The sequence below is a fragment of the Phalacrocorax aristotelis genome, chromosome 15, assembly GCF_949628215.1.
Source record: "Phalacrocorax aristotelis chromosome 15, bGulAri2.1, whole genome shotgun sequence".
Lineage (NCBI taxonomy): Eukaryota > Metazoa > Chordata > Aves > Suliformes > Phalacrocoracidae > Phalacrocorax > Phalacrocorax aristotelis.
In genome coordinates this window covers 2,473,511-2,495,739 of record NC_134290.1, presented here as the reverse complement: position 1 = coordinate 2,495,739, position 22,229 = coordinate 2,473,511, and the positions used below count along the sequence as shown (strand labels likewise).

Sequence of the window (22,229 nt, the reverse complement as noted above, 5' to 3'; positions counted from 1 at the left end):
TTGCTCTCAGACTACACTTTTTAGGTTGCCTATAAAAAGAATAAGGCTCACAAAGCTGAGTCTACTATTTAGCTCAGTATGTTGTACCTGATGACATACAAGACTTCAAAGAAAGTCCCAGGCATTAGGACATAGTCAAACATTGTTGGATTCCGCTGGGGAGAGAATGAACAATGAAAAGATGAAAAAGAAGGGCAATGGTTAGGACCATCAGCTGAAATCAGGTCTAAATTGCTCACAGTTAAGGATTCAAGTGCCTGCAATCACTCTTTCCTACCGATTCAGCAACACCCACAAACAGCCACAGCGATCCTCTCAGTGGAGTCAGACACTGAGAGCTTGAAGTTACCTTGCCCTCATAGAAAAAGTTACTGTGTAGCTACAACTACAGGAAAAACACTTCACAGGTAAAGCAAACTGTAACAGTTACATAGCCAAAATCTGAATTAATATGCACCTGAATTAATGGCAAACAAGCTAACTCACCTTCTCATTTATTAGGAAAAAAAATATATGAGCAGAAGTCTTCCTGCTAGTAGCTAACATAGCCAAAAAATGACATATTTTTTGTCTACTGTTCTCAACACAGGGCAATACTACTGAGCCATTAAGAAGCTATTTAAAGAGTTCCAGAAAAAGTATCTGCAATGTTTAGGAGAAAAAAAAAAAATAAAAATACCAAGAACAAACTGACAACAAAAGTCAGATGAATGAAATCATTATTCATTCTCAGCTGATTGGCCTCACCCAAAGGTGCTATATTTACTACATGCCTGCAGACAGGGGCAAAGAATGCAGTATTTCAGGTCTGGCATTCTTCAGCCAAGTGAAAAATCCATTTGGCTTTAGAACAACAAAAACAAACTGAGGAAGAAAACAAATTATCCATCTCTAGTCAAATGAACTTCTCTGCCATAAACAAAATCCACACAGCTCGAATATTCAAGGATAAATTAGTATTTAAAATGGAAAACTAAAGGTCAATACTTGAAGTTAAGCCCTGAGTAATGTCATTCTCCAACTGGGACAGACACATATAGTGAGCCCGCACAATAAGTAAATCTTCTCAGCAGGACTGTTATTCTCCAGTAACGATTATCAGAGAAACTCAGGGTGGAAAGTGTATCAAGAGTAACCTGAGTCCTGCCGATTTGAACACAACCACCAGCCGCTCCATGTGATCCCACAGGGCCTGCAGCACCTCTCGGTACAGACACAGAACCCTTCGCACGAGCACTTCACAGCACTAGCTATGCGATTCAGGCTCGGGACAGCATAGGACTAAAGAGGTGCAAATCCCACCACTTCGAGGAAAGCTGGCAAGGTCACAAATTCTTAATATTACAACTCTCTTCTAGACACATGAAGACTGAAATAACGATGGTTTAAACAATGGCAGAGCATTTTGGGAGTCAAATGTCATTAGTAGAAAAACTCCAGTTCAAGGTGTAGTCAATGTAAGCAAGTTCTTTCAGTTACCAAACTAATGAATTGACACATCAAGAAACAATTTCTACCAGAAGCCTGATTTTTACCCTTCATCCTTTCGAAGCACACCTAAAGCAGCATTTGAGACACAGCATGTTCCGAACACCTCAAATGAAAACAGCATTAATCATACTGGCAGTGACTTACGGAAGTAACAAGTGACTCAAGATTTTCAGAGCTCATGAGATCAGCATTTTGTTCAGATAAGGCCATTTGGAAATGCCTCAAACTGCCTACCTAGAAATTAAAACTCTCAAAAAACAGTTCCTAGTGAAAAATCCCTGCCTTGGAGGAAAAACTGTGCCCCATTTCTGAAATACCATAAGGGGCTAGAAAGATGCCATCTTATGTTAGTGTTTCAAGGATTCTCTACTACTCGATTATGTTAAATGGCACGATAACCTGGTGTTTTTAGTGGCTGGAGCAAGACAAAAGCTGGTCTCATCACAGTTTCGCCAGAAAATGATGGTGGAGTGTACGGGAAGAGCCAAGCCAGGAAGCAGATAGCAGCTTGCTACTGTCTATGAACGAGGAATGATAAACTAGTGGTGCATCCTGCAGACTACTCATAGACTGGACCCTGGATAATGCTGTAACAAGTCTCACTACTATACCAAACGAGTTGTTTTTTTTTCCCCAACAGTTTAAAGAAAAGCAAAATTTCCTCAATCATAAGCAACCCTCTTATTTAAAAAGCACGACTTACTGCTTTTGCTACCTACGTTTGCCCAAAAATTCTCTTGCTATCAATTATCAATTTCAGACAACACCAAGTTGGGTGGGAGTGTTGATCTGCTCGAGGGTAGGAAGGCTCTGCAGAGGGACCTAGACAGGGTCGACGGGCCATGGTCAACTGTATGAGGTTTAACAAGGCCAAGTGCCGGGTCCTGCCCTTGGGTCACACCAACCCCAGGCAACGCTCCAGGCCTGGGGCAGAGGGGCTGGGAAGTGCCCGGCGGAGAAGGCCCTGGGGGTGCTGGCTGACAGCCGGCTGGGCATGAGCCAGCAGTGCCCAGGTGGCCAAGGAGGCCACCAGACCCTGGGCTTGTGTCAGCACTGGTGTGGCCAGCAGGAGCCGGGCAGGGATGGGGCCCCTGTGCTCGGCCCTGGGGAGGCCCCACCTCGAATGCTGGGCTCAGGTTTGGGCCCCTCAGGACAAGAAGGGCCTTGAGGGGCTGGAGCGTGTCCAGAGAAGGGCAGCGGGGCTGGGGCAGGGTCTGGAGCACAAGTGTGCTGGGGGGCGGCTGAGGGGGCTGGGGGGGTTTAAGCCTGGAGAAGAGGAGGCTGAGGGGAGACCTTATGGCTCCCTACAACTGCCTGAAAGGGGCTGGAGTGAGGGGGGGGTTGGTCTCTTCTCCCAGGTCACTAGCAATAGGACAAGAGGAAATGGCCTCAAGCTGCATCAGGGGAGGTTTAGGTTGGAGATTAGGAACAATGTCTTTACTGCCAGAGTGGTCAGACCTCGGACCAGGCTGCCCAGAGAGGTGGTGGAGTCACCACCCCTGGAGGTATTTAAGATGTGTAGACGTGGCACTTCAGGGCATGGTTTAGGAGACATGGTAGTGTTGGGTTGGTGGTTGGACTTGATGATCTTAGAGGTCTTTTCCAACCTTAATGATTCTATGAGTCTATGAATTATGGCCTCCAGGTGCTGTTTCAATGGAAAAAGTCCTTAACCTGAATATAAATGAAGCAATAAAACATAACTGGGAGTGCCTTTAAGAACAGCTAAACTACCCACATTTCCAAATATTCCATGGATCTAAAATTACATCCATGTACAAGATGGTTATACTCATGCACTCAATCTCTTAACTGCTAACAAGTTGTCTTCACATAGCATGGCATCAGAAGTTAATATATTAACTTCTTTCTCTGTCAAGTTCACTAACCAACCAGCAACCTGCCCAGCATCCTTAGCTCACAGCACATCCAATACACGCAGCAGTTTCCACACCCTACAATCACCTCATTTTCAACACTCCAATGAAATGCAAGTGTGTGGCTTGTAAAACACAGTTTGAATTGTGCCTCACAATACTACAGGTCCCTTTCAAATGTGTACAGAAACACAGAAAATTAATTTTAGTTCCTAACTACACCATGGTACTTCCCAAAACAAGGACAAAGTTTTCCACTTCAAGCAGAAAAACAGACGACAGGAAACAGGGCGGAACAGCAGCAGATTCCACTCATAGGAGGAGCAACGTGACATGGCTCATGCACTCATTTTTAGATGAATATTTTGGGGGGAATAATTTTACATCAGAATTCTTTTTCCAAGAATGACAAATGCAGAGTCCCCTTTCTTCATTTCAGTCTCTACAACAACTCCAAAAATCTAGAAGACAACATTAAGAAGGAAATTCTCAGATAAATTCAGTTGATAAAAACTGGCCTGAATAAGAAACCTGAATCAGAGCTTAATGTAGACACATGCTCAAGTTCCACTGCAGTCCTCACACATAAACTTATATTGCTCTGCTTGATTCATTTTGGGTTGGGTTTTTTTTTGTTTGTTTTTAAGAATTAGGAGCTTTTTTCTTCCCTTTAATTGCTACATATGGCTAGCTAGCAAGGCCATAAACACTTCATCCAGCGCTTTTGCAGCTAATATCCTCACGTGCAGACCGTGATCTAGGATGAACAGTCCATCACTGCGGAGAAGCAGGTACTTTGGCTTTTTGAGAAAGACTCTTAAACCTCCATATTTGAAGCTTTTCCATGCCATTTCTCTGACTGTTAAGAATTACTTTTCCAGCTAACATTATGTAACTGAAAGCAACTGTCATGGTTTAATCCCCGCTGACAACCAAGCCCCCCCCAGCCACTCACTCGCTCCCCCGGGCAGGGATGGGGGAAAGAATCAGTAGGGTAAAAGTGAGAAAACTCACAGGTTGAGATAAAGATGGTTTAACAGGTAAAGCAAAAGCTGTGTGCATGAGCAAAGCAACACCAGGAATTCATTCACCACCCCCCATGGGCAGGCAGGTGCTCAGCCATCTCCAGGAAAGCAGGGCTTCATCCCATGTAATGGTGACTTGGGAAGACAAATGCCATCACTCCCAACGTCACCCCCTTCCTTCTTCTTCCCCCAGCTCTATGTGCTGAGCAAAACGCCATAAGGTGTGGGACATCCCTGGGGTCAGTTGGGGTCAGCTGTCCCGGCTGGGTCCCTCCCAACCCCTTGTGCACCCCCAGCCCACTCGCTGGTGGGGCGTTACGAGAACCAGAAAAAGCCTTGGCTCTGTGTAAGCTCTGCTCAGCAGGAAGGAAAACATCCCTGGGTTGTCAACACTGTTTCCAGCACAAATCCAAAACACAGCCCCATACGAGCTACTATGGAGAAAATTAACTCTACCCCAGCCAAAACCAGCACAGGAACATATGAACATATGTGTTTTTTCCTAGTGTATTAGCACTTAGTTTATTTTAATTCTTCAACCAGTCAGATACGTATATCTGGTACATAAATTCAGGCTACTTACAAGTTTGCTGACAGCATATAGAAAAAGCAACCGTACTATAGCCTTTGCTTAAATTAATCACTGATTCCAAGACACTCAGAAAAGATTTTGCGTTGGTCTACAAGCAGCAAGCCCTGTCATGTCCTTTCTGCAAATTTCTAAGAAGCAAAATGATCCAAATTGTATGTAACAGAAATGGAAGGTACCCAGTGACCTTCAGTAGCAAAGAAAAATATTTTGGCGCATTGGAAAATGCTCCGCAGATATCAGGACAGCGCGCCCTGAGGGCACGCGGCAGGGGACCCGCTTAATGAATCAGGACACAGTCTGGTAGGAAAGCTGGATAACATAACCAGAACATAAGCACAAAATGTGCCTAGTCATATAGTCAGCAGCTGAGACTCATGTTTGAGGAACTAGCGTTATGACCTTTTTTGCTCTGCTTTTCAAAGAAATAACTTCCCAGAACATTCAAGTCAACTATGCACACCATTTTTATTAACATTTGCATAATATTTGGATGCAATCACAGCTCTTCCTTAACTACAACTTCTAAAAGGAAGTACAAGGATTCTTCTTTGCCAAGTATTCATCTCAGCAATCTGCTTCAAATATCATCCTGACACATACATACCTTCATTCAGCATCCTCCAGTGCTCACACATGCATCAGGTCATTTATAGTTACCAAGATTACTCATGCTTATAAAAACCCCTGAATCAGAACTTTACTGACTAATGTGTGATCACTGTACAGAGTGCCCCGGGATATGAAATTAAACTAATAATTTGCAGGTTTTATAGTAGATACGTACTTTCATTGAAGCAACTTTCTTCCCTGATTAGGAGCAATAGTTTCAAAGGAAACATTGTTCCATTTGCAACTCCCTATAAGTAGTATTTATTTCTCAAGAATAAGACAATAAACTTATTCAAAAAATAAAACTATAAAACCAGTGGGCTTAAAGTCAAGAAACAAACAATTAGTTCTAGTCCCAGGGAATGTTTCAACAAGTATGAAATCAAGCAACATGCCAGCCTTCCAAAGGAAACAGTACCAGTCACGCTCACTGGAAATCATCCTGGCAAAGACATATCAGCTACTGCAGGAAGTTTTGGGATATAAGACATGGCAGAATGCAAATGCATAAGAAAACTTCTATAGATTGTCCTCCCTCTTGCTCTCCAGAGAGACCTTACGGCTGATACATGAAGTATCAGCAATTGTAGAATGATGATTAGGCACTGAAGTGAGGAACTAGTGGCACCTATGACACTGATCTATCTTGACCTGCAGCCAGAGAGTCAAAAAGAGAGTCAAAAATCCTCCTCAAAAAAAAAAAAATAATTATGATTTTGTCTATGAACTTACTATGGAAAAGCATGATATACAAGGTAAACATGACACGGAGCCTCTATTTTTCCTAAAAGTAACGTTACTCAGAATTGTGCTGTGGAAATACCCTGGGAGCTAAACACAACACAGAGGAATTCAGTGGTCAGCGGACAAACACACACAGCAGTGTGCACCATGAACACTTGCAACCACTGATACCCCGAATTCTGACACCGTGTTAATGTCCCAGCAAGCATAGCCATCCTTTCTGGGCATAAGCAGTATCACAGGTTAGCAGAAACCAGAGGTAACAGTTATTCTGAAGGCAACACCCCCTTCCAAAGTGCCACCTTCTCTCTGCACCTGACCTAATGCTCACAACTCAACGAACGCTTCCATAAAGACGAGCACTATCGGTCCTTCTGCAATTTGCTTCATGAAGCTCTCTGCAAGGGATTTTAAAACCTCTGAAATAATGAACTAATGCTTCATTTTAGTTTTGTTGCTTTTTACAGTTTCATCCTGTGGCTGAAATAGGCATACACCTAACATACTTCCAATACATTTAGGTCAATACATAGTCCTTAATCTCACACCTAGTTTTGAGCACTATGTAGTCCTTCTGAAGTAATGTATCCAGTTTAAGGAGGGTATCTGTAATTTTTCTCTATAGTAACCACTCTTTCGTACCCAAAAACTTCTATGAAAGCAGGTAAAGAAATCTGACAACCAAGGTGGTCTTTCCAGCTAACGTGTTCCTGTAGACCATTTTGTGACAATGGAGCCTTTTTTCCCCCTGGATGCACAACACAGACCACTTATTTAATAAGGCCTTTACACAACTCTAGTATTTTCATTACCTATGAAACAGAAATATTTACACCACTATCTGCTGTGTTCACTGTATGGGAAGAATAGAAACAGGAGGGAATGTGGTGTCAGACAGCATTCCAGCTCAAAATTCTGGTGCCTCTTTTTAAACAGGTTCCCCAACAAAGTGTCAAAGCTACCTCCAGGAACGGCCCTGCTTTGCTATTGTCCATTAAGCAAAAGTTGAGGATTTTGTTTGTGGATTTTTTTTCTCTTCAAGGAACCTAGGAACATCTGTAGCAACAAAGTTAGTAAGTATCACACAGCCTTTCCCTAATACCCACTTAGCTGAAAATTCAGCATATGACTTTAAAATACACACACTTTTGACTATCCTGCTGCAGATGTTTTAGTGTTTTGAAAATTTTGCAGCCATCTTAAAACAAAACAAAAAACCACCAAACAAACCACATGATGTTTTAATGACAAAATTGTAAGGAAGCTATGAATGAGTTAAACTCAGGTGATTAGCCCAATAGGGAGAGTCATCAAAAGTAGCAAACCAGCTGGCACCTCCCAAATCCTGTCCGCAAGTGGCATTTTAAAAAGGAACTGAAATAAAACGTAAGACGGCATTTCTTAGTACCCAGACACTTGTCTCTTACAGGCAAGAAGCAATCCCTTTACCTTCTCTCTGCTTTGCTAAGTATGTATAATTATAGTAACCCAAGATCATGGGTAGAATATAAACCCCCTCCAAAACCCAATGAAAAGCCTGGGCTTTATTTAAAAAGTCAAACAGCATTGTTCTTCACAGTAATGAAAAAACAAAACTCCAGAGCAAGAGACACTGGGTGATGCTTCCCAATAATTTCCCAGTTAAATTTAAAACAATTTAATAAAAATATGTTTTGTTTAAGGGTAATGCACACTATTACATTTCTTGGACCAGAACCTGTATTTTATCATAAAATCTGGAGTGCATTATTAGGGTTCTGCAGGTTTATTTTACAAGTTTAAAAACTTTGAGTCATGAAATAAGCTTGGCGTAGTTAAAAAAACGATAGAAAAAGACTTCTTGCTCTGAACAACAATATTTCATAGTATTTCATCACAGCACCCTTGAAATAATTCAGTAGTACATCTGGAAGAGAGGAAAGATACATGAATCATTTTAAATCTTAATGTACCCAAATGGCATCATACAGAGAAATATAAATTTCATGAGATCTCATCAAAATATCTAAAACATAAGGGTCATGCAATTGAAGAAATTGCCTCCCTATTTTCATCAGATTTCTTCTGTAGCATACCAGGCTCTTCATCATGTCGCTTAAAAGACAGTGAACTCTAGATAATTATAAATTCATGAGTATTATGCTCTGTGCTAATCAGAGGCAAAAATACATCATCAAATTGTTTATGAAAGCCTGAAGAGACACCAGCACACTCAGAGTTTCCTACCTATTAATGTAATGGCTTCCAAAGGGCTGTATATATTTTGTGTTTTAAAGCTATTTTTAGATATTTGTAAATAGTTTATATTTTGACCATCACACAATCAAACAAAAAAAAGACAGCAACCAGATAAATCTATTCCCACAACCCTCCAGAGTGCCCAGGATGATGCTGGAGTGAGAGCTGACCTACTCCTACTCACCTGCAGTACAGTTCAAAACTGTAGGATCAACACCTCTGATGCTGAAGCTACCACAGTAGCCACCAGATCTACCTGCCGCCAGATCATTTAAACAGTCAATGTGTAATGAGGCTGCAAGTATGTCCCCATCTGCATTTCAAGCTCAGTTTTTCAGAAATGTAGGAAGTGACTGTTACAAACACGCTGACCACTAAAACATTCTATGAGTTTTAAAATTAGTTCTCATATTGTTAGCTTAGGTGGCATGATTTGCCCCTCAGAGTAAGTCAGAAACTGCAGAGAACACTAAGATTTAACTGAGTTTAACACATCATTACACTACGGAACCGTTACTTCATGCTACCCAAGGAAAAGGTGTGTTTTGGTAGAGGGACACGTACGTATTTATGTATGAAAAGCCTGTGATACCATTTGGGACAAAAAGGTATTTCATTATGTCAGTGTAAGACAATGAATAAGACCCTTTAACATAACAGCGTGCTAGGGTAGCTATGTAGCTTTTGTCATAACACTAGCTGACTTTGAGAAAACAGGTTTCTATTTTAAAAACTGTTTATTCTCCTTTTGCAAGAAAATGTAACTCAGATACTCATTTTCTGGAAGCTATACCACAGTAAAACTGGCCAAAGAGAGAGTCATGCAGTAGGTCCTTAACAAAAAGTAAGAAAACAGATGCAGACCGCACTCATGGCAGGGGGAAGACATTTTCTGCTCATGGAGGGTCAGAATACCTCTCACAACAAACCAAGCTGTAATTTTTTTTTCCCCCTTCTGTTTGAAGAGACGGGGGAAGGTAACTGTCAAGTATGTTCTTCACGATTAGAAGAATCCATGGATCTTCATTACAAGCTTCCTATTAATAAAAAACCCCCAAACCTTAATTTCTAGAGTTGCCCAGTGCAGCATACATTGTTTGTCCTCTCCAGTGATAAGGTTTAGAGAGAAAGGCTTCTGACTCCTAAACTTGTACTGCTGCTGGTTAAACCAGCAGCAGAGAAAGCCACAGCACTCCAATATATTTCCCTCAAGACGTCCAGTCTTTGCTGCACCACACTTCCCCCTTCCACACACCCCCTGTGAATCTCTCCCTACCACACACTTCTCCTTTTCTAGGCCTCCTTCCTTCCTGCCTCCCTCTGTGCCAGCCAGAGATAACCTTTAGGAAATAGCCTTTTTGACTACTTCGGTTTATCATTTTAGCTCAGTCTGCTCCCAGTGACTCTGACTGCAACATCCAGCTCTCTTCCTGACCTATTTACAGGCATGACTGCAACCATTAACATATACATACATATATATAAAAACCAGGAATTTTTTCCACACTCAATATAATTAAAAATGGCTACATCTGTTTCATTCAGGTGTTCAAAGTCTGCTTCAGGAGTGGAATTAAACATGAAAAAGCTCATTTTCAAAAATCCACAAAAATTTAGTTTAATGTGGGAATACTATTATTAAAAGAAAGCAAACTTAATCTGGCATATACCAGCCAAGACAGAATCAGCCATTAATATTACATAATTTACCCACTGGCTTTCTAACTTGACTCTTTTCTAGCATATGCATTTTTTATGGTTAGCAATAAAAGACACATACAGAAGTAAAATATGTATGTCCAAAACATCATTATTATCTAATAACTGTACAAGAAGAGAGTGTTTATCCTCTATGAAAAGAGCACTGGATGGCTGAAGACCTGGAAAGAAAAAATGATAGTGTGCTGCCTTTATTCAACATCCAGGAAGAACTGAAAGTTTGCTGCATCAAGCATGATATGTGCTCATGAGATGGCCCTCTTGTGGATCCCTCTTTTTCAGGATCATTTTAACATCCCCATGACAATTATAGCAATTATTTACATGCAGCAGCTATCATAGAATCGTGGAATCACCAAAGATATTTTTATCTACAGTGAACCATCCATAAACAACACCAGGTGCCAAGGGAGCATCCAGCTTGATGCAATATACTAATAAAATGGTCCAACAGTCCGCTTTACAACCATGGGCATTTAAATCCCTGGGCAGTCTTGGTGAAGCTAGCAGTTACGTGGTGCATAAGGCAGGATAAAGCTCTGCAGGACAGAAGGACACATCAGGGAGGACCAGACGGCAACGGGGCTTTTTGTTGTTACCTGGAACCCTCTAAGAGTGTCCGTGTACTTTGTCCCTCAGAGGTTTCAGGGCCAGTACTGGCCACACTTTACAGAAGCTGATAAAACAAGAAACAAAACCTGTTCAAGGTCACCCAAAGAATACAGCAACTACAAATAAAGCCGAGGTTTCCAGATTAGAAAGAGCTGGGGCAGCAATCTTGCTGAATAATCATCTGCTGCTGGGTTTGGGATTTTTTTTCGCTGATTTACCTATCACACACATTGACATAAGAAGCTGGTTTTCTGGCTGACTGAACAGTCATAAAATAAATCACTCAAGATCTCTTAGAGTAAAAGCAAATAGGTATATGAAACTTATAAATATATAAGGTTTATTGTTGGACTGTTGGAATATATATAATGTTGGACTAATATTGTTGCATAAATATGCAAGCTTTCCAAGGTATTAATTTCTGCAGTACCTCCACACTACAAGCAGGAGTGATTTCCTCATCACTGAGGATCCTCCAAGTCAGACAAATGCTGCTGAAGTGTCTCCTCCACCCTGTAAGCACTTTCTCAGCCACTCTTTAATAGGGTCCGGCACAGACCAGCATGGCACTATGCTCTTGGGAAAGGACTGTGTGGGAAAGAAAAAGCCTCCCTGCTTGCCGAAGTCCTCTCCCATCTCACTGTGTTACAAACTAACCACTAGGCGACATAAGTAATAATGCTTAGTTATACAGACTAAAAAGTAAAATAATTTTAAAAGGCATTTACACTGCTTGCTGCTCCACGCCTCCGTCTCCTCGCCGTACTGTTGGGCGCAGGACCTGAACCGTGGCCCTACCAGCAAAACCTGCTGGCTGTCTCTTCATTACTGCTCGTCCATTTTTTTCTTTGGTAAATTTGTTCCGTGACTGTTCCAGATCTCCAGGGATTTTTTCATAGCTTTTTCTATTTTAGGAACAAACATACAGACACAATTTTCCTCCATCTTCTCACAAGTTCACTTAAGGAAAAGCAAAAATACTGCCGTTATCTCACAGCTTGGTTTCGGCAATTATGTTTTATAGAGGGCTGGTCCATAAATACAACTAATATGCTCGAGGAACATTTATATTATTAGGGTCATAAATTCATATTTGCATCTCTCCGGGTACCTCCATCAGCTCTTTTCTGAATGTAGCTTAATACAGGAAAAAATATGTTCCATTTTAAAACACACATGCACAGATTTACTTGTTAAAATTAAAAAACTAAATCACCGTGTACAGCATGATTCAGATGATTCAGCTAGAATATCTTGCTACTCCTTCAAAATCAAACATTGTACACAGAATATTTCAAGAAGGGGCAGGAATAAAATGTAACACTGGCTGGATTAATGGCGAAAGAACACATGCTGTCATAGGTGCAGGATGTCTGTATTTCCATCAACTCTTCTTCAGGACTTTAAGACCCTACAGAACCTGTTTCCACCGCCATTTCATTGTGCAATGAGTGTGCTAACTAACATGCACATTAATCCGAGGCATCCTGCATCACTAATGCATGTTTCTGACCATCCCCCTTTCCTGAAACTGCTTCAGACCTGCAAAGCCCAGCAGGCACCACTCACCACTGTGTCAGATTGCTCCAGTATTCTGCAGTAGGATTGTGGTATGGCCCCAGGAGCTTTCCTGCATTCACATTCCCCAAGCTCAACTTTGGGATTCTAGAGTACAGCTCTGCAGCAGCTTAAGCAGTTTTGACTAATTCAGGTAAAACTTAACTTGTAATCTAACTGCATTATACACCCATCCTTGTCTATGCTGCTTTGGATAATTCCATCCTAATTTAGCAAGGCATGGAAACCACATAGGACTTTGAGAGAGAGAATGTCTATCTGCATTTCACTGAGTGCTTTCAGCAGCAGCCTCCCACTCCCTCATGCTAGCGCAGTCACTTCTACAACCCCACACTCATTCGATCAAGAAGCTGACCCAGACAACTAACATCCAGCAAAAACAGTACATCTTCTGACCAGATTTGTTCCCCAGTCTCACTCCACATCTAGTCACGCAAACAAGAATAAACAGCTTGGGGCAGAAACTGCTTATGCCAGTGCTGCCAAAACCCTCAAATGAGGCTATCGGAACATCTCCACCGGAGTTTCAGTCACTAAGGTTTTCAAGAAAAGCGGTCATTTGGGGCCAGCTATTTATCGAAAGATTAATGAATTCAGTACCTCATCCTGAAGCCTACACACATTTATTTCCCCTCCACGAGGAGGTTCCCGGGAGGTTGTTGAAGACCCTGGCAGCTCACCAGTGGAGTGCTACAGTCGCCCCTTCAGGAAACAACAGTAAGTTCCTACACTTAATACACTGTTACCACCTTTTGCTGGTTTGTTGTACTTGACAAGTAAGCTAATAAATGTGTTGCTAATACGCTAGTGTGCGAGACACCAGGATACAGAAATTGTCTCAGAGACAACACTGAAGTTGGAAATTCTGTACTCTCCAAGCCGCAGAGCAGGCTGTTGAGGCAGAAAGATGGTCCCCAGTGAATGGCGCCAGATTTCAGCCAGGGGTATGGCCAGGGATGACTGATAGCTCCTTACCAGGTAGGAGAGTGTAATGGAGTAGTGGAGATCACACACAGTGGAGGGGTGGGTGGGGGTGGAGGGAGAAAAACCTCAATATATAGTTTATATGCTTGACAATAAGTTTCAGAGTAAAACTGGGATGAAAAAAAAAAAAAAAAAGAGAGAGACTGAAATTACATCTCCGCATACCATGCCATCATTCCTTTTATATAAGAATATGCAACACTCAAAGCCTCTTTCAATAACTGGATAACGGAGAAGTCCAAGTCTGTGATTTCAGCCTTAAGTCTTATTTTCTTGGGATTTATCAGGTCAGAACAGGCCCTTAGTGTTGCCTTATTGCAGATTTTTAGCAGCTTTAACTAGAAAATAAAAGTTTTAAATTAGAACTGGACGGGGAAAAAAAGTCTGCTTCACTGGGCACTGGAATCAGATGTTTAAGATTAACTCAGCTCATGAACAGCCAGCACCCTGCAGGTCAGCTCGGAGCCTTCTTCAGACAGAGTTTTGGTTCCAGCCGAAGGGAGATCAGCAGAGACAGGCAGCGAAGAAGACGAATAGCCACCTGGGTTAAGATATGTAAACTGGCAAGTACCTGTCCTCTCAGCATACTCTTTTTTTAATATTAGCATTGCAGTCACGAAGAGGCAATATAGAGTTTTAACTGACATTAATTCTTTTTTAAAATAATCTATGCCTAAATTTCATTTTTCCACTTGAAATTCAAAATGCAAGTTTCAGTACTGCATCCTTATGTACAGGCATATTCTCAGATGAGTTTTAAAGCACTAAGATTTAATATTTCAGAACGTTAAAGCCAGAGAGGAAAGTAAGCAAAACCTACTTGGTGTCCTCAAGAAAACAAGATAGAAATAAGAGTAAAATAAGGGATGGGACTAATCTTCTCACAGGCAAAGAAAGTAGACTCGGTCTCCCAGGACGTAGTGGGTCCTTTTAGGCAAAGGGGAAGGCAGATCACCATGGCAACAGAGTATTTTATGAGTTACTTTAGTAGTGCAATATGCTGTGCTATGAACATAATAGATAAGTTGAGAAGTAGTCCTCTTCCAACCAAATAGAAAAGCTTTGGCAAAACCAGGGAGTGCATTTGTGTTTGCTGTAATTTCCCATAATGAAAAATCAATGTTGCAAAAGACGCCACAGATATCAGTAACAGAAATTATTATCAAAGCTTAAATTAAATTCTCTAGCTGCTGGGCTACCTGATGAAAATATCTAAAGACTGACCCAATCAGTGAAAGAAAGCTATTATGTGGGAAGGGTCAAAACTATTAAATGCTGGCCTAGCTTCTATGCAAAGTACCCAAATCACACCAGTTTACTGCATCTCTGCACAAAACTAAATGGTGACAGAATTTGGAAGGGTGGCTACAGGGACAAAGGGGTGCTCGATAAAGGTATCTTCTGTGGGTGGCGGGCATTTGAGGGCACGAGGGAACAGACAAGAGAAATTCAGATCAGAGACCACTAAAACAAGAAAATATAATAAAAAGGATATTACAGGAAATAAAGGACCACCATACTCTAAGGAACAATTTAGACGTATCTATATTTCTGTGTGAGCAGGAAGCAAGGAACCGGCAGCTGTGGCTGGAACATGTGTGTTCAATGGCTAAGAAGCAACAAAATCCAGGCTTATTGGTAAATACTGCCTAGGAAGAAGAGGCTGTTTAGACACTGCTGTAAGATATGACTGAGTTTTATTTTTGCTCCAATGATCATTTACTTTTTTGAATCATCACCAAGAAAGCCATTTAGTTGCTTGCTATTTTTGAGAAGGCATCTAGAGTAATGACATAGATTTGTATATATTAAATTTAACACCACCAAGTAGGTTTCAGTCACTTATCTTGTAGATAACAGTCACTCATAGCAGAGGTGATGAGATCATTATGTTAAAACCAAACACAGCTAGGTCCACCTTGAGTGGCTCAGACCTGAGAGAAGTCAGAAGCAGACTAGTGGCTGATGAAATGCAGTTGTTACAAAAGTAGGGTAGCATACAGCGGTAGTAATAGTTTCAGCTACTCACACACACCGCTGAATTTTAAATTAATTGTAACTAGACAGGAAAAAGACCTGGGGGTTGCTGGAGACAGCTCTCTGAAAACATCTGTTTGGTGTGCAGAGGCAGTCAAAGAGGCAAACAGAATGTTGGGATGCATAAATACAATGACAGAAAGCCATGACAGAAGTGCTAATGTCACAACAGAAATTAAGGATCAAAGATATCGTATTACTCAAATACAATATCCCACATCAGATACTTGAAAAGGCAGCAGAAATAAAACAGAAGAAATAAAAGCATTAGATGTAGGGGAAGACATCAACACGAAGGTAAACTGAAAACAAAGCCAGCTTCCACAGGGGATAAATAGAAAGGGTGATGATGCATAAACAAAATGGGAAAGAGAACACACAAGGCTGTCCTTTCTTCTCCCCTCTGAAAAGAGGTGGAGCAAGGAATGTTGCCAAAAGGTACAAGTTTCAGCTTAAAAATACAACAGCTAATTCAGCTAGATGGACATAAAAATATTGTGTGTTTCTACACAGAATATAGAAATAAAACCTTCTCAAGTAATGATTTCACTGATTTGTAATACTGAATGCAAGGCTCAGAACTAAAAGCTCAGATAACTGCAGTGGAAGACAGAGAATACTTCCACCTCAGTCTGAAGACAACCAGGGACTGCCTGAGACCAATGTCAAAGCAAAAACCCAGAAGCACCTCCTTTGTAGGTAGGTTATTTACTTTTGCCTGATCAATGGGCTTTTGTTCCCATCCCTAAGAAGATCGAGTTCAGCATCCTTCACAATAAGATACAAGTTCATCACACACACCCCAGTCCCCCTGCTGCTAGCACCCACATGCTATAGCCATTCCCCAATAGGTTTACTTCAGTTCTCTTTTCCAGATCCAGAGTTTGACAATAAATCTGTCAGACTCCTACTGCAGTCCAACATGTTTACTCCTTATACCATCTCCTCAGTTAATTCCTTTCTTTCCTAGAAAAAAATACATCTGCTTGTACCATCCGACTCCAAACTTGTTGTTAACCTGACCAGTAATGAAAACTGTTTTAATGTGTCTTGTTCCTGATAAGAAATTATCCTTGCCAAATATTATAGTTCTAACTGATATGTTACTTCTGTGTATTCCAACAAAGTTGAGAATCAATAATAGCTGAAGATAGGAAATAGATCAAGAGCCTTTTTATTCATTATTTCTGTGGCAAATTCCTGGGGCAACAGCTTTTGCATACGCAAGGAAAGGAAAGGTCACTTTTTCCTTCTGTAGATTTGTTTTCGTCTAACAGACAAATTCCAGTTACACTCTCTAAAGCTCCTCGGAGCTGTCAAACTTATTCCAAGGATGTTCTGGGAGAAAGAGTTATTATTCGAAGTTTGGTTACTATGGATAATACACTAATCAAAATATCAAGCAGAAGCATAACACACCAGCCAGCATCCCACGGATCCCATCACCTACAAGGCTGCAGCTCAGGACTGGTCCGTATTTACTGGTCCCCACTGGCAAACAGTTGTATTTGACCATTGCCAAAGCTAAAACAACAGAAATATTGCCATGTAGCATCCCAGTGCTCCACAATTTTCTCAGCTGAGCTTAAATTAATTTTTTCCCCACGGAAGCCTGGTTTGGAGCAGAGCAAAGAGGAGCCGCAGTGCAGCACATGCAGCGAGCAGCAAAGGAGTGTTGGACCAGCTACACCCAGCATGGATGGGTCCACGCTGCAGCACCCTGTTTCTCCACTCTGGCACTAGCTTTGCTCAGCCAAGAGCACACTGCAAAGTCCTCTGTGTACATACAAACCAAACAGATCTAGCCCTACCCTTCCGGATTAAAACACAGCTGCTTGAGTAGCTATGGCCTAGTGATTTCAAGAGACACATGTTTAGGCATCACTTAACCACTTAAAGCTTTGTTTATTTGGACAGATACTGAGATAAAATAGCTAAAAGTTAACATTACTGTGGGAGTAAGGCCGTAGTTACACAGTTGTTTATTTATGTCCTCTGCTGTAGCAAAGCTATCTTTGCGGGGGGCGGGGAGAAGAGATCAAGACCACCAGATATGGCTGGGCATCTTTAATTGTAATGCTACACTACAGAGCTTGATTTGGACAGAAACTCCCCATCTTCTGCTAAAAAATCCTCCACTACATTTCTCTGCAAACCTTGCCTTGGCAGCAACAGTAAACAAAGCAGTCCTTGAAAACCGTAGTAGAATTTCAGTATCATAAAGTAATCTTAAATCTCCTGTAATTAAGCCACTAAACTTTTCTAACAGAAACCAAAATGGTCTTTTTGCTGAATAAAACATCTAAACTTCATTCACTGATATGATCTTGATGCTTTACTTGTTACCTTTTTAAGAGGTGGGGGGCGGGGAGCCTGAATGGAGATTAAATAATACATGCGGTTTTCTCTAAAGACAACTAAGCTCAACTGCTACAGTAAAGCTTTCATCAACACTAACATCTTTGCCAAAGGTATTTTCCCCTGCAGGCAACTTTGTTGTACTTAAATCAGAAAAAGTCAGTCATTTATGTCAGTCTGTTCCAGTTCTGCTTTCTATTAAGGCAGACCAAGTTCTTCTCCCACTGCGAGCGTTAGGTAAAACGCCTGTTTTCCCACGATTCATTCTCCTGTCTGTTCACCATGCCAGACCTTCACCTGTTTGGGTATGGGATACTTAGTTTAATTTCCTCCAAGAAACGTATCTATGTGAGATACAGGGACCTAAGACAACCACACATACACACCCCTCACAATATTAAGGCAAATTCTTCAGAAATAATCTCATCTTTTTGCCCAGGTAAATTTATACCAACATCTATGCAACCATTCCTATCTTGTGATTACAGTTTCTTTTCCACTTAATATTTTAGCATTAATAATTTAAGGCTTTGGGAAGTATGTATTGAGGAGGAAGAGCAGTGAAAAAAGTCTGAGTTTTTTCTGATACATTTGATAAGCAAGTTTTCAATACATGAAAACAATCATCTACTGATAAAGAATATCATGCAACCTTACTGCAGCAGCACCGAACATGCCCACAGGATGCAGGTTTTCTGCTACTTGATGATGTTCTGCATTGCACTGAAGGCATCTGTGCAGGAAAAGGTCAGTGTTCGTGAGAAAATACTCGATTTAGGATCCATTACAGCCTTATGCACAAGAAAAAGACGCTCAGTTTCCCAGAGAAAGGCCCCCCCCCCCACTTGACTCTTGAGAGAATATAAATATTATTTTGCTTTGCAGGTGGAGAAATTTAAACGTTTTGCCAGTCTGTGAACATTTTCATCACCACTCTATCAGGCTTAGCCATACTCACACCACAGAAAATCACTGGGTTTTTTTGTGAGGGGTACACGCTTTTAACAAGGCCTTTTTTTTTTATACTAGAATTGCCTTTAGAGATTTAAAAGAAAGTTCATGTTAAGGATTCTATACACACACCCATCAATTCAACACACCAAATAATAGTAATTCTCTAAACACAAACAGGATATTTTAAAGTGAGAGAATAGACACAGACTTACTCAACTTAAATGCTGGTACGTCCTTTGCCTTCCCATTCCTTGAGACAAAACTCCTGCCTGCCTCCCTACACTCCCTTAGAAAAGCTTCCCTTTCCATGACATGTTCTGTTCAAGAGTCTTAAACATTAATTAAGCCTAACAGTCTTCAGAGATGTTAGCACAGCTATAAAAAGGTTTCTGAATCGAGTGGCTACCAAAGGAACTGGCACCTGATCAAATTTTCAGGAGTTATTCTCCCTGCTTTATGAATAAATCAAGGAATTATCAGTTTTTTAAAGTCTCTAGCACTATTTTAGCTCTTGGTGCCTCATGTACATCTTAACAACCCTGTTTTATTGATTCAGCAGTGTAATGAACTTAAGGGGATTCTGACAGCATAACTATGAAAGAATCCAATCCTGCACCTTAGCCAGCAGATTATACTGAAATTATTTTTATTTATAAATATAGCAAGAAACTAAAAGCTGGCCGACTGAAAGACTGAAAGATAATTCTATATTTTCTACAACTACAGTGCCTAAGTAATGAATATTTTTAATTGGGGATGGCTTCTTAAACGCAGGCTAGCTTGGAAGACCCATTATTTTGTTCTGATTAGTATTAAGCACAGCTTTCTGAGACACTCTGCGAATGAAGTACATTCTCCTACCGACCGGGACATATCACCACTAACTAAAAGAATAAAAAATTCTAGCATTAACTGACAAATTCATGATAGTTCAATATTTTACTGTATGGTCACACCAGCCCAAACCCTTAAAGGATCTCAGGGGACTTCAGGAAGTCAGCTCTGCCAGGGTGACTAGGGTGTACAGGAGCATCTAGTCACTCCTCCCATTAGAAGGGGACATTCTAGGCAGGAAGACTGGGAAAAAACTCCTTTCTGAGTCTTCCTAACTAGCCTATATATACTATAAATGTATAACTAAATTTAATATGACAAGAACGAAGGCCTTATAAGGATTACCAGAGCTACCGTGAATCTTACACGTGTCTTACAATTTTAAAGCAGTTACCTCCAAGGAAACAAACCCTTCAGGGGAAGCTGCACGTAATGCTTCTGGTCAGCCCTTTTGTGTCAAATAACCATAAAATTTTGTGATTTTTTTCTTCATAATATTCATAATACTGAAAAAATTGACACTTTTGGAAGTGTAACTAAAGGAGAAAAACGCCAAATAATTTTGTACAAACAACATCAGAGCTGAACACTTCTAACATAGCCAAATTGCAGTATCCTGCTACTTGGGTAAAAACAATCCCACTGAAATAAGTAACCGCAGAAGTCACCTTGCAAACTTGAACACAGAAGCTTCAAACCATTTGAAATTATGCTGCATGCAGACACTGTTGACAAAATACAACTACATCTTTCCTTGGTCAGAAATAAACCTTCGCAGAGAGTATGAGAGAATATGGAGAGCTTACAGAGGAAACCTATACTGTGCTTAAACCCTCTATTAAACATACATGAAGCCAAAGAGAGGAACTGCCACCTTCTCATCTTGCTCTGCTAAGGAAGTGCAACACAGCAGTGAGGTTCAGCACCAGGCTTCCCCTTTTCCACGGCACAGCAGGGACAAAGTATCCCTCCCTGCTCCACTTACCACAGCAATAATGGGCCAGGAACCACCGACTGTGTCTAGCTTTGCAAAATCAGCTTCTTGTTACAAATGCAACACCACAGTTTTCCAGTGAGAACTGTTGCTTGCTTGCTCTACCGTAGCTACAGGAAAAGCTCATTTCTGCAATCTAGAGGAGGCACCAGACAGCATGATTGGTAATAGGAAAAGCACTTAAAGGACTTGCCCTTTTCCCGGGAAATCTCAAGTAACAGCATTAACAGCATAATTCCATCATTCCCTAGATATTTTACTGTGCGCCCAAGAAGATAAGGTACATGCTGCTCATTTAGTGTTTTTAAACAAAAGAGCTGCCCTCCTAACAACATTGCACCTAGTATCAATAACTGAGAAAGCCCACCAGTATTATTCTGTTCAATTCCATATTAGCTACCAACACAAGGATGGGCGACCTCACCTGACAAGCCCACATTAAAATATATTCATAAGACACAGCAGGAAGACAAATACCACATGTTCTGGACAACCATGGGAGCAAATTGAGGGAATATTCCCCAAACATGAGATGACCACAGCTTCTACCACACAAAGGATCTAGGTAAGGGCATCACCAGAGCCCCGTTCAGCTACTTTCCAATTTTACCCTCAGCAAGCTTTATAGCCCTCTTGGATTTGAAAGTGGGTCTGGACATGACAGCACTCCACTGACACTCGGGCTTCTCTGGAGCACCTTGTGCGCCTCCAGCCACGATGTCTCCCTGCATGGGAATCCAGATCCCCACACTGGAAGAAACAGGCACATCAGCTTCTGAAGCAGTAGGTTGGTTTTATTTGGACAATGCCAGAACAAGAACTGATTCTTAGACTCTGCAAGCTAGAGCTCTACATCGTGCACGTTCAGCTTGCAGAAAAGCCACTCCCTTGATAACCTTTCAAACCATCTCTGTTCTCTCCTCCTCCACCCTCCTCTCTCCCTCTTCCTCCTCTGATGGCAGAATGGGGGTACCTGTGTTCCAGGGCAGGCATCCCTGTCATCTCTAGCCCAAGCAGCTCCTTGTCTCTTCAATTCCCACTTGGCAGAGAAATGCCAGTTACAGGTGCACATCCCAGCTGGGCACAGTTCCATGACATATTTAACCCCACCCTCCTTGTGCTGCTGAACACCCTAACGTGACCACTCTTCAGAGGCACTTAAGCTGTAAGCCTGCTAGCAATTGCCCAGCACTTGCAGACTCACTTCTGCTGTATCTCAGATTTGCAGCTACGCAGAAGCTCTGCAGTGGCACAGACCCATCACCAGTGACATGATCTACTTCTGATAAGGGACTTGTGCTTGAATTGCTTGTGAGTGGCAGATGGCTCCAGAGTCACTTTTAACCCTGCGGTTAGAGGGTGTAAAAAAACCAAAAACCAAATAAAAAAAATAAAGGAAAAAAGATGGTGAAGGTGTCTCAGACCTATTATGTACTAAAACTAGAGCCATTCCCTGGTGACAGTAGGGCAAAAATGGAGTTTCAAAGTGGACACACATTTTCACAGTAGTGCTAAAGAACAGAAATGGAAGAAAACACCCCTTATAAAGATTTCACTTAAGTGTCCTCATTTAAAAGGGAGGA

The 22,229-nt window shown here is 41.3% G+C and overlaps 1 protein-coding gene across 7 annotated transcripts in view; it reads right to left on the bottom strand.

Moving 5' to 3' along the window:
• The window catches only part of TAOK3 (TAO kinase 3), a 97,045-nt gene that overhangs the window by 55,736 nt on the left and 19,080 nt on the right, over positions 1-22,229 (bottom strand). The window contains exon 1 of one of the 7 annotated variants that reach the window (XM_075110255.1): positions 11,636-11,754. The exons of the other annotated variants lie outside the window; for them this stretch is intronic. The gene's annotated coding sequence lies outside the window, so the exon portion shown is untranslated. Of the gene's footprint in view, positions 1-11,635; positions 11,755-22,229 lie in introns of those variants that run through there. 7 annotated transcript variants of the gene reach the window in all.